Below are 12,326 nucleotides of genomic sequence, written 5' to 3'. Positions count from 1 at the left end.
CTCAAAAGCCACCCCCTCAACCTGCCCATCTAACCCCATTCCTTCATACCTCATCAAAACTCTTGCCCTCTCCCCTCTTCCCTCCGTAGTAGTTATCTTCAACTGTTTGCTGTCAAATGGCTTCTTCCCCCTGCTTTCAAATATGCCCAGTTCACCCCTATCCTAAAAAAAAACAACCCTCCCTTGACCCTAAGGCTTCCTCCAGTTATCACGCCATCTCCCTCCTACCACTCTGCTCCAAACTCCTTGAACAAGTTGTTTACAAATGTTGTCTCAAATTCCTCTCCTCCAATTCTCTCCTTGACCTCCTCCAATCTGTCTTCCATCCCTTTAACTCCACAGAAACCACCTTCTCAAAGGTCAACAATGATCTTCTTCTTGCTAAATCCAATGGCCTATACTCCACCCTATTCCTCCTTGACCTCTCAGCTGCCTTTGACACTGTGGACCACCACCTTCTCCTAGAAAAGTTATCCTACCTTGGCTTCACTGATTCTATCCTCTCCTGGTTCTCCTCTTATCTCTCTGGCCATTCATTCTCAGTCTCCTTTGTGGGCTCCTTCTCTGCCTCCCACCGCCTAACTGTGGGGGTCCCTCAAGGATCAGTTCTAGGTCCCCTTCTATTCTCCATCTACTCCCACTCCCTTGGAGAACTCACTTGCTCCCAGGGCTTCAACTACTACCTCTCTGCAGAAGATACCCCACTCTACATCTCTAGCCCTGATCTCTCTCCCTCTTTCCAGTCTCGTATTTCATCCTAGCTTCAGGAAATCTCTACTTGGATGTCCTGCCATCATTTCAAATTCAACATGTCAAAAAGAACTTCTCATTTTCCAATCCAAACCCTGTCCTTTCCCTGATTTTTCCATCACTGTAGACAACACCATCTTTCTTGTCTCACAATCCTGTAACCTTGGTGTTATCCTTGACTCTTATTTCTCATTCAACCCACATATTTAATCCCTCACTAAATCCTGTCAGTTCAACCTCCACAATATTACTAAAATCCATCCTTTCCACTCCATCTCCACATTGATCCATGCACTTATTCTATTCTGCCTTGATTATTGTACCACCTTCCTTGCTGGCCTCCCTGCCTCCTGTCTCTCCCCACTCCAGTCCATACTTTGCTGCTGGGACCTTTGTACAAAATTATTCAGTCCATGTTTCCCCACTCTTCAAGAACCTCCAGTGGTTGCCCAGACAACTCTGCATAAAGCAGAAATTCCTTACCATCAGCTTTAAAACACTCAATCACCTTGCCCCCTCCTACCTCACATCTCTGCTATCCTTCTACAACCCAGCCCACACATTTCACTCCTGTAATACTAACTTTCTCACTCTACCTAGATCTCATTTATCTCGCTGCTGACCCCTAGTCCATGTCCTGCCCCTGGCCTGGAACGCCCTCCCTCCTCAAACCCGACAGATAAGTACTCTCCGCCCCCACACCCAACCCAAAGCATTACTGAAGACACATCTCCCCCAAGAAGCCTTCCCAGACTAAGCCCCCCTTTCCTCTTCTCCCACTCCCTTCTCCATTATCCTGACTTGCTGCCATTGTTCTCTCTCCCCTCCTGTCCCCTGCCCCATGGTACTTATGTATACATCTTTAATTTTTTTTTATATTGATGTCTGCCTCCCACTCAAGACTGTAAGCTAATTTTGGACAGGGAATCTGTTTATTGTTGCTTTGTACTCACCCAAGGGTAAAGTGCTCTAGACAACGTAGACTCTCAATCAATATGATTGAATGATAGCACATTGTTGGCACCTAGTAAGCCCTTAATAATTACCTTAATCATTACTGTTGATGGGCAGGAAAACGGAGTGGGTGGATGTTGCTTCCGACTCAGTAGTTGAGGCTGTAAAACTCCATGAAAAACTGAGAAAGGAAGCCTAAAGAAGCCGAATCCAGTGGAAGAGGCTTGGGCAAATAGAAACTGGGTTTTAATGAAGGCAGCATGGAGTCACTCAATGACAGTCAATCCCATTAACCCCTTCAAACCCAGGAAGGTGACAGCTTGAAGTACATATGATTGAACGAATGAATGAATGATGGACTGTGTCCAATCATCTTATATCTACCATAGTCCTTAGTACAGTGCCTGGCACATAGTAAATGCTTATCACTAGACAATTATCACTATTATTATTACTGGGCAAATCTCATGTCCCTTCTTCATCAGAGCCCCAACGTTCTTGAGCTGGTGTCTCCCTTCCTATCCTCCATCACCATGGGGAAAACCCGCCAAAAAGTAAGAGGTGGATCACAAAGTAGAAGAGGAGGACAGATCCTTCAGAACAACTGGTATGTGTGACTTCTGGACTAGGGACAACGTTGCCAGCATCAGAGAGGAGCCTGTACTCCTCTCTAAAAGTAAGGAAGCCACAGTCCATTTGTAGACCCTAAAATTGCTGAGCTAATGCACATGCTCATCAATATAAAAGAGAAATGGCAGTCTTTTCTAATCTTTGACATACAGTAGGATATTCCTTATTTCTTTGTGGAGTCCTGATTGCCACTTTTTTATCGTGGAAAAGGCATTTTGCAGCCTAATGGAAAGCAGGACCCTGGAACTCAGAGGGCCTGGGTTCTAATCCCACCTCTATCACTTGCCTGCTTGTGCCTTTGGGCAAGTTACTTCATTTATCTGTGCCTCAGTTTTCTCATCTGTCAAATGGCAACTCAATGTCTGTTTTCTCTCCTACTTAGACTGTGAGCTCCATGTAGGACAGGGGCTGTGTCTGCTAGATATCTTGAATCCATCCCCATGCTTAGTACAGTGCTTCACCTATAGTAAGCACTTAACAAATACCATTATTGTTATTATTTAGTTGGGCAGGAATTCTGTCTAAATGCTTAATACAATACTCTTCATACAACAGGTGCTGGATAATTACCATTGATGATGATTACCACTGGTGATAATGATTAATCGCTCTTCTCTCTTTCTAGTTCATTCATTCAATCATATTTATTGAGCGCTTATTGTGTGCAGAGCACTGTCCCAAGCACTTAGGAAGGACAGGTCGGCAACGTATAGAGATGGTCCCTACCCAATAACGGGCTCTATTAATGCCCATGCACACATGTGCACATGTATTTACACACATGTATATATCCTTCATTTACAAAGATAATGTTATTGACTGTAACATTCATGTGTGGGGCTGGAAAGACCAGTGCATTACCGGTACACCTTGCTCCACTGTTTGCCCTTATGGATCAATCCCAGTTAGACAAATAGGTTTGTCCCATACAGGACGTAGGTCCATTTTTCCATGTGACCCTTGCTACCTTGATTTTTCAAAAAGCCTTTGCTCAAGAAGAGCAGTTCCTCTCCTGGTTCCGTCCACCATCTGCTCTGGTGGTCTCTCAACAGTCAACTGCTATTTTGCATCATTGGAGACGATGCTTCACTATTATTTATTCTGTCCTCCCAGATGCCATACAGGTGCTGCTTGGATGACTTACTGTCATCCATCCTCCTCACTGTGCTGCTGTGAATACTACTTAAATTCCAGTGAGGTGACTACATTTTAGGACCTCATTTTGAGCAATCTTGCCTTGCCCTTTAATGTTAGAATGATTCACAGATGGCACTGGTAAAACTCTTCCAAGGTGAATGTGATTTCTGTGGTATTTTATTTATTTATTCAATCTTATTTATTGAGTCTGTATGGTGTAGTGGATAGAGCACTGGCCCAGGAGTCAGGAGGTCATGGGTTCTAATCCCAGCTCTACTACCTGTCTGCAGTGTGACCTTAGGCAAGTCACTTCACCTCTCTGTGCCTCAGGTACCTCATCTGTAAAATGGGGATTGAGATTGAGCCCCATATGGGACAGGGACTGTGTCCAACCTGATTTCATTGTGTCCACCCCAGTGCTTAGTACAGTGCCTGACACATAGTAAGTGTCTAATAAATATCATAACTGTTATTATTATTATTATTATTACTAGGAGTTTGGAAGATACAGTACAACAGAGTTGGTAGACATATGACCTGTCCACAGCCACATAAGAGGTTGGCCACCACAACATCCTAAGAGATATCTCCCCCTTTTTAGACTGTGAGCCCACTGTTGGGTAGGGACTGTCTCTATATGTTGCCAATTTGTACTTCCCAAGCGCTTAGTACAGTGCTCTGCACATAGTAAGTGCTCAATAAATATGATTGATGATGATGATCATACTTGATATGGAATTTAATGCCCTAGCGTTGCCACACTCTTTTACCATCTGCTTTAAACCATGCTGACATGTTTTTGTTCCATTTTCTGTCTCTTTTTCATCCATCACTTGGTGTGCTAGGGAGCAAAATTTGGTGACAGTGTGTTCATGAAAATCATGAAAACCATTGATTACGTATAGGGTTTTGTAGGTATGAATTGGTATAATTTCCATTTTTCCTCAGACTTACTTTCAATCCATCTTTCTGTGTTTAATCTGCAAAGGAAGTCATTGTAATCTGTATTTTTTGTATGTGAGCCTTTAGAGCACAGTCCTTTATGTAAAGAAATTCCTGGACCACTGTCTCAAAGACTTTCGAATTGCTGCCATCATCAATTTCAAGAAGAAATGGGAAAGCATGAACTGGAAAGTAGTGGAATTTCCATGATTTTAATTCTAGCAATCAGTCACTTCAAGGCTCTCCATCACCTCGCCCCCTCCTACCTCACCTCTATTCTCTCCTTCTACAGCCCAGCCTACACCCTCCGCTCCTCTGCCGCTAACCTCCTTGCTGTACCTTGTTCTCACCTGTCCTGCCGTTGACCTCCGGCCCACATCCTCCCCCTGGCCTGGAATGCCCTCGCTCCACACATCCGCCAAGCTAGCTCTCTTCCTCCCTTCAAAGCCCTACTGAGAGCTCACCTCCTCCAAGAGACCTTCTCAGGCTGAGCCCCCTTTTTCCTCTCCTCCTCCCCGATCCCTCCTACCTCCTTCCCCTTCCCACAGCACCTGTATATATGTTTGTACAGATTTATTACTCTATTTTACTTGTACATATTTACTATTATATTTATTTTGTTAATGATGTGCATTTAGCTTTAATTCTATTTGTTCTGATGACTTGACACCTGTCCACATGTTTTGTTTTGTTGTCTGTCTCCCCCCTCTAGACTGTGAGCCCATTGTTGGGTAGGGACCATCTCTGTATGTTGCCAACTTGTACTTCCCAAGTACTTAGTACAGTGCTCTGCATACAGTAAGTGCTCAATAAATATAATTGAATGAATGAATGAACATTTGCCTAGTGCCTACTCTTTCTATAGCATTGCACTGAGCACTTGAGAGAGTATAATAGGTGAGCTTGTTGACCTTCAAGACTCCTGTCTCTCCCCCACTCCAGTCCATACATTCTGCTGCACAGATCATTTTCCTTCAAAAACACTCAGACCATGTTTCCCCACTCCTTAAGGAACTCCAGTGGTTGTCCCATCCACCTCCGCATGAAAAATCCCTTACTCATTATTGGCTTTAAGGCACTCAATCACCGTGCTCCCCTCCTACTTCACCTCACTGCTCTACTACAACCCTCCACTCCTCTGCCGCTAACCTCCTCACTGTGCCTCGTTCTCGCCTGTTCTGCCGTCGACCCCCGGCCCACGTCCTCTCCCTGGCTTGGAATGCCCTCTCTCTGCACATCTGCCAAGCTAGCTCTCTTCCTCCCTTCAAAGCCCTACTGAGAGCTCACCTCCTCCAGGAGGCCTTCCCAGACTGAGCCCCCTTTTTCCTCTCCTCCTCCCCATCCCCCCCACCCTACCTCCTTCCCCTCCCCACAGCACCTGTATATATGTTTGTACAGATTTATTACTCTATTTATTTTACTTGTACATATTTACTATTCGATTTATTTTGTCAATGATGTGCATCTAGCTTTACTTGTATTTATGCTGATGACTTAACACCTGACCACATGATTTGTTTTGTTGTTTGTCTCCCCCTTCTAGACTGTGAGCCCATTGTTAGGTAGGGACCATCTCTATATGGTGCCAACTTGTACTTCCCAAGCACTTAGTACAGTGCTCTGCACACAATAAGCGCTCAATAAATATGATTGAATGAATGAATGAACCCAGCCTGGTCACTTCATTCCTCTAATGCTAGCCTTATCACTGTACCTCCATCCCATCTATCTTTCTGCAGACCTCTCTCTCACATCCTGTCTGGCCTGGAACACCCTCCCTCTTCATATCAGACAGACGATTGCTCTCCCGCACTTCAAAGCCTTATTGAAGGAACTCTCCAAGAAGCCTTCGCTGACTAAGCCACCCTCTCCTCTTCTCCCACTCCCTTCTGAGTCATCCTGACCTGCTCCTTTCATTCAACCTCCCTCCCAGTCCCACAGCACATATTATTCACATTAATGTCTGTCTCCTCATCTAGACTGTGGGCCTGTTAGGAGCAGGGAATGTGTCTGTTGTTGTACTGTACTCTCCCAAGCGCTTCATACCATGCTTTGCACATAGTAAGTGCTCAATAAATGCAATTGGATGAATGAATAATTATGAATGAATGACTACAGTAGGTGGAGACTGTGACTGTGAGCCCACTGTTGGGTAGGGACTGTATATGTTGCCAACTTGTACTTCCCAAGCGCTTAGTACAGTGCTCTGCACACAGTAAGTGCTCAATAAATACGATTGATTGATTGACTGGAGACATGGTTCCCTGATTACAAAAGCTTACAAGCTGAAGGGGGAGACAGACATATAATTATTTATATATAGGAAGAAAATGTGCTTGAACACTAGGGTACATAAAACAAAAATGATAACAGTTGATAATTATGGTATATTTACTAAGCACTAGAGTACAAAATACTCAGGCTGGATACAGTCCCTGTCCTATGTGGGGCCTCACAGTGAAGAGGAGCAAGATAAGGTATATTAAAGTGCATCAGGAGGTTGCAAGTTCAAAATTGTTGAGGTGAAAAAGTGACAAAACGTTAGTTGAAAAAGTGTAACCTGGGGAGAAGAAAAGCTAACCAAGGACAGGTTCTTAGAGTAGGGGATATATCCGTGACAGGTAAAATTGTAGATAGAATCCTTCTGAACAGTTTACTGAAAAAATCAACCATGTGCTATCTGAATCATAGTGTGGCATCAGACCCAAATGCAGGACCACAGATTTGTTGACCTTAGTACAACAGGTAAGGTAAAGTGCAGAGAGGACCATTAGGATAGTGTTCATTGATAGCATCAACAAACCAGGGCTTTGGAAATTGTTAAATAAACATAAATGCTATGGAAAGGTACAAATACTTAAGGGCTTAGGTGATGTGAAAGTGCTGAAGTGGGAATATAATTGTGGTAATTGTTGGTGCTTACTATGTGCCAAGCATTGTTCTAAGTGCTGAGGTTGATACAAAATAATTGGGTTGGACACAGCCCCTAGTCATTCATTCAATCATATTTATTGAGCACTTATTGTGTGCAGACCACTATATTAAGTGCTTGGGAGTCCCTATCCCACATGGGGCTCACAGTCTTAATCCCCACTTTACAGAGAAGGGAAGAGAGCCACAGTGAAATGAAGTAATAATGATGGCATTTGTTACGCGCTTACTATGTGCAAAGCACTGTTTTAAGAGCTGGACTTGCCTACGGTCACACAGCAGATATGTGGCAGAGCTGGGGTTAGAAGTCAGTGTTCTCTGACTCCTAGGCCCATGCTCTAGACTGCATTGTGGGGAAAAGAAGAAATGATTGGGAAAGGACTTCACGGAAATTGTGACTTTCTAACACAAAAGGTATGGGGTAGGACATTTTCCATCAAATTTGGGATGAAGATGTTCCCATCTCCCATGTAGTTCAGAGTTGGTGAAATTTTGTGAAGGAAGTGTTGTCTGCTTGTATTGCTATCGAAATGATTGATGGACAAAATAACCTTTTTCACAGACTGCCATTTAAGTGTACAATACTACATTTCAGTCCAGAAGCACAATATATACCCAAGCTTTGATTTCATGCTATTGTTCAGAAAATGTTACAAATGAGAATTCCCTTTTCCATTGGAAATTAATTTCTGTTTTCTTTAGAAAGGATTGGATCTACATAGTGAACAATTTTCTTTCTAGTTTTGCAAACACACCCTGAGTTTTATTCTTAATCCCATTTTCCTAAAAGGAAATATAAACAGATTTCTGAAATACTAGATCCATTTTCTTATTAGAAAACAAGACTATTCTGGTAAATCATAACATTGAACCTGACTTATCCCGATCAATGTTCTCATATTTTTTTATGAATTTCTTCATTAAACTTTTGGAAAAGATAAAAAACTTAAAATCTTGTACAATAGCAGCATGACTTTAGAATACAGGACTTCTTGATTCAGCTCCACTCTCCTAGGCACTAGGAGGCAGGGGAAGGACACCAGTAGTAATAGTCGTGGTAATTGTAATAGTAGAAGTAGCGTGGCTCAATGGAAAGAGCCCGGGCTTTGGAGTCAGAGGTCATGGGTTCAAATCCCTACTCTGCCAATTGTCAGCTGTGTGACCTTGGGTAAGTCACTTAACTTCTCTGTGCCTCACTTACCTCATCTGTAAAATGGAGATCAAGACTATGAGCCCCCTGTGGGACATTCTGATCACCTTGTAACCTCCCCAGTGCTTAGAACAGTGCTTTGCACATAGTAAGTGCTTAATAAATGCCATTATTATTATTATTATTATTAACAATAATAGTAATAATTGTGGTATTTAAGTACTCACAATGTGACAAGCACTCGGGTGGATACAAACAAATCAGGTTGGACACAGTCAAAGGGGCTCTCAGTCTCAATCCCCATTTTACAGATGCAGTAACTGAGGCCCAGAGAAGTGAAGTGACTTGCCCAAGGTCACACAGCAGACAGATGGCAGAGCCGGGATTAGAACCCATGACCTTCTGACTACCAAGTCTGTGGTTTAGCCACTAGGCCAAGTGCTTACTGTGTGCATATCACCAGGAAAGAAAAACATGGGTGAAAATTAGACAGGCTCCTTGACTCACAAGGAGCTGTCACTTCAAGAATAAAAGGGGAGAAAGGGCTGGTGACACCAACATGAGGGGAAAAAAATAAAGAACCCAAAACCAACATAACAGTTGAAGGCAGAGATAAATACAAAATGAAATAAAGGCCATAGGATACTGTGGCTAGGAAAGCAGAAACTGGGATGCAAAGATGCCTAACAGCTTGGTTTTCCACATCTCACCCTAACGTGTGTGTGTGTGTGTGTGTGTGTGTGTGTGTGTGTGTGTATTTTGGTTGGGGGTGGTTCTCTGTAGTCTCTGTTTTGGGTCATCTTCTCCCACTTTACACACATTCCTTCAGAGAGCTTATTCACTCCCATAGCGTCAGTCAGCACCTCTAACCCGATTATTCCCAAATCTGTCCTGCTAGGTCCTTCTTCTCATATCCTCTACAATCTGGTATTTCCTCTTGCCTCCAGGACATTTCTGATTGTATATCCCTCTGGCATCTTTTAGCTCAATATGTTTGAAACTGAACTCATCTTCCCTCCAAAATCCACTTCTCCAGTGAACTTTTCCATCACATTGGACAAAATCACCACTTTCCCTGTTTACAAGACCCACAGTTTTGATATTCATTCATTCTTTCATTCAATTGTATTTGTTGAGAGCATACTGTGTGCAAAGCACTGTCCTTCCACAACAAGCTTACAGTCTAGAGGGATTAATCTTAACTCCTTGCTCTATTTGACTCTCATTCATTCTGCTACTCAATCATATCCCTCTTTTTCTCTCAGTTCAAGTGGCCCCCATATTGGTCCAAGTTCTTGCTATATCTCAGATAGACTACTGCATCAGCCTCTTCACTTGTTTTCTTGCTCTTTTGTAATTCATTCATTCATTAATCATATTTTTTAAGCGCTTACTGTATGCAGAGCACTGTACTAAGTGCTTGGAAAGTACAATTCAGCAACAAATAGAGACAATCCCTACCCAACAATGGTCTCACAGTCTAGAAGGGGAAGACAGACAACAAAACAAGTAGAGAGGCATGAATAGCATCTGTATAAATAAATATAATTATAGATATGTACACATCATTAATAAAATAAATTAATAAATGTGTACATATATACCCAAGAGCAGTGGGGCGGGTTGGGGCGGGGGGGTGGGTGGGTAGAGCAGTGGGAGGGAGTCTGGGCGATGAGGAGGGGATGAGGAGCAGAGGAAAAGGGGGGCTCAGTCTGGGAAGACCTCGTGGAGGAGGTGAACTCTCAGGGCTTTGAAGGGGGGAAGTGTGTTAGTTTGGCAGATGTGAGTAGGAAGGGCATTCCTGGTCAGAAGTACGATGTGGGCCAGGGGTCAACGACAGGATAGGTGAAAATGAGGCCCAGTGAGGAGGTTAGCAGCAGAGGAGCGGAGTGTGCAGGCTGGGCTGTAGAAGGATAGAAAGAAGGTCAGATAAGAGGGGGCTAGGTGATGGAGAGCTTTGAAGCAAATAGTGAAGAGTTTTTGCTTGATACAAAGGTTGGAGGCAACCACTGGAGATTTTGTAGGAGGGGGGTGGCATAATAATAATAATAATAATAATATTTGTTAAGTGCTTACTATGTGCTAAGCACTGTTCAAAGTGCTGGGGTAGATACAAGGTAATCAGCTTGTCCCACGTGGGGCTCACAGTCTCAATCCCTATTTTACAGATGAGGTGCCCAGAGCGTTTCTGTAGAAAGATAATCCTGGCAGCAGAGTGAAGTATGGACTGAAGCAGGGAGAGACAGGAGGTTGGGAGATACTGATACAGAAAGGATACTGATGCAGTAATCCAGTCGGGATATGACAAGTGATTGTACTAACAAGGTAGTTGGGATGGAGAGGAAAGGGTGGATCTTGGTGATGTTGTGAAGGTGGGACTGGCAGGTTTTGGTGACAGATTGGATATGGGAGGTGAATGAGAGAGCAGAGTTAAGGATGACACCGAGGTTGCGGGCTTGTGAAACGGGAAGGATGGTAGTGCCATCCACAGTGATGGGAAAGTTAGTGAGAGGACAGGATTTTATAATCCATATTTCATTCTTTTGCCCTGATTATTTTTCTAACCTCTCTTTTTGTACACATCTCCCCACTCTTCAAAAACCTTCAATGATTATTCATCCGTGTCCTCAACAAGCAGAAATTCCCGACCACTGGCTTTAAAACACACAGTCAACTTTCTCCCACTTACCTGTACATGTGTGTATCCACCCCTTAGACTGTAAAATCACTGTGGGCAGGGAAAGTGTCTACCAACTCTAGTGTACTCTTCTAAGTGCTTAGCACAGTGCATTACACTCAATAAGCACTCAGTAAATATGATTGATTGCTATGAACTGTCTTTTCCCATTTCATCTAAATTTTCACTCTGTTCCTTTCAAACTAATCTTTTTTGTGTTCATCATTCTCCACTCTCCTGCATCTCTTTCTGGCATCCCCCATCCCAACCTTTCTTGCTCAGAAAAGCATGGTTTTTTTAAATGTAATTTCTTAAGTGCTTACTTGTATACCTGACACTGTAGCAAGTGCTGGGTTAGATACAAGCTAATCAGGTTGTGCACAGTCCATGTCTACATGGAGCTCACAGCCTTAATCCCCATTTTACAGATGAGGTAACTGAGGTACAAAGAAGTTATGTGACTTGCCCAAGGTCACACAGCAGACAACTGGCAGAGCAGGGATTAGAACTCAGGTCCTTACTGAATGTTACAGCAAGAACTGCCTCAATGAGCTGATTTTGCAGACTTCATTGTTGGTATCCTAAGTATGACACATACTTGATGCTGAAGAAGTTGGATGATTCTTCTACTGTTCCCTTCCCTTCTCCTAAATGCTTAATGCAGTGCACTGCATACAGAATATGCTCGTTAAATACCAGATTAAGAGACCTGTAACCAAACTCTGTTCATGTTCCCAAAGCCATATTATCCTTTTTGAATCCCTTGGGTCCTTCCTTGTTTATCTATGCAACATTGATGACGATGGTATTTGTTAAGCACTTACTATTTGCATGCACTGTTTTAAGTGCTGGGGAAGTTACAAGGTGATCAGGTTGTCCCACGGGGCGGGGGTTCACAGTTTTAATCCCCATTTTACAGATGAGGTAACTCAGGCACAGAGAAGTTAAGTGACTTGCCCAAAGTCACACAGCTGACAGTTGGTGGAGACAGGATTTGAACCTATGACCTCCGACTCCAAAGCCCATGCTCTTTCCACTGAGCCAGCTGCTTCCCTTGTTCATAGTACATGGTAGCAGCATAATAGTAATAATGATGATAGTTTTTGTTAAGGGCTTACTATGAGCCAAGCACTGTTCTAAGTGCTGGGGTAGATA

Source organism: Tachyglossus aculeatus, chromosome 5 (genome assembly GCF_015852505.1).
Source record: "Tachyglossus aculeatus isolate mTacAcu1 chromosome 5, mTacAcu1.pri, whole genome shotgun sequence".
Classification (NCBI taxonomy): Eukaryota; Metazoa; Chordata; class Mammalia; order Monotremata; family Tachyglossidae; genus Tachyglossus; species Tachyglossus aculeatus.
This window is presented reverse-complemented; position numbering follows the sequence as displayed.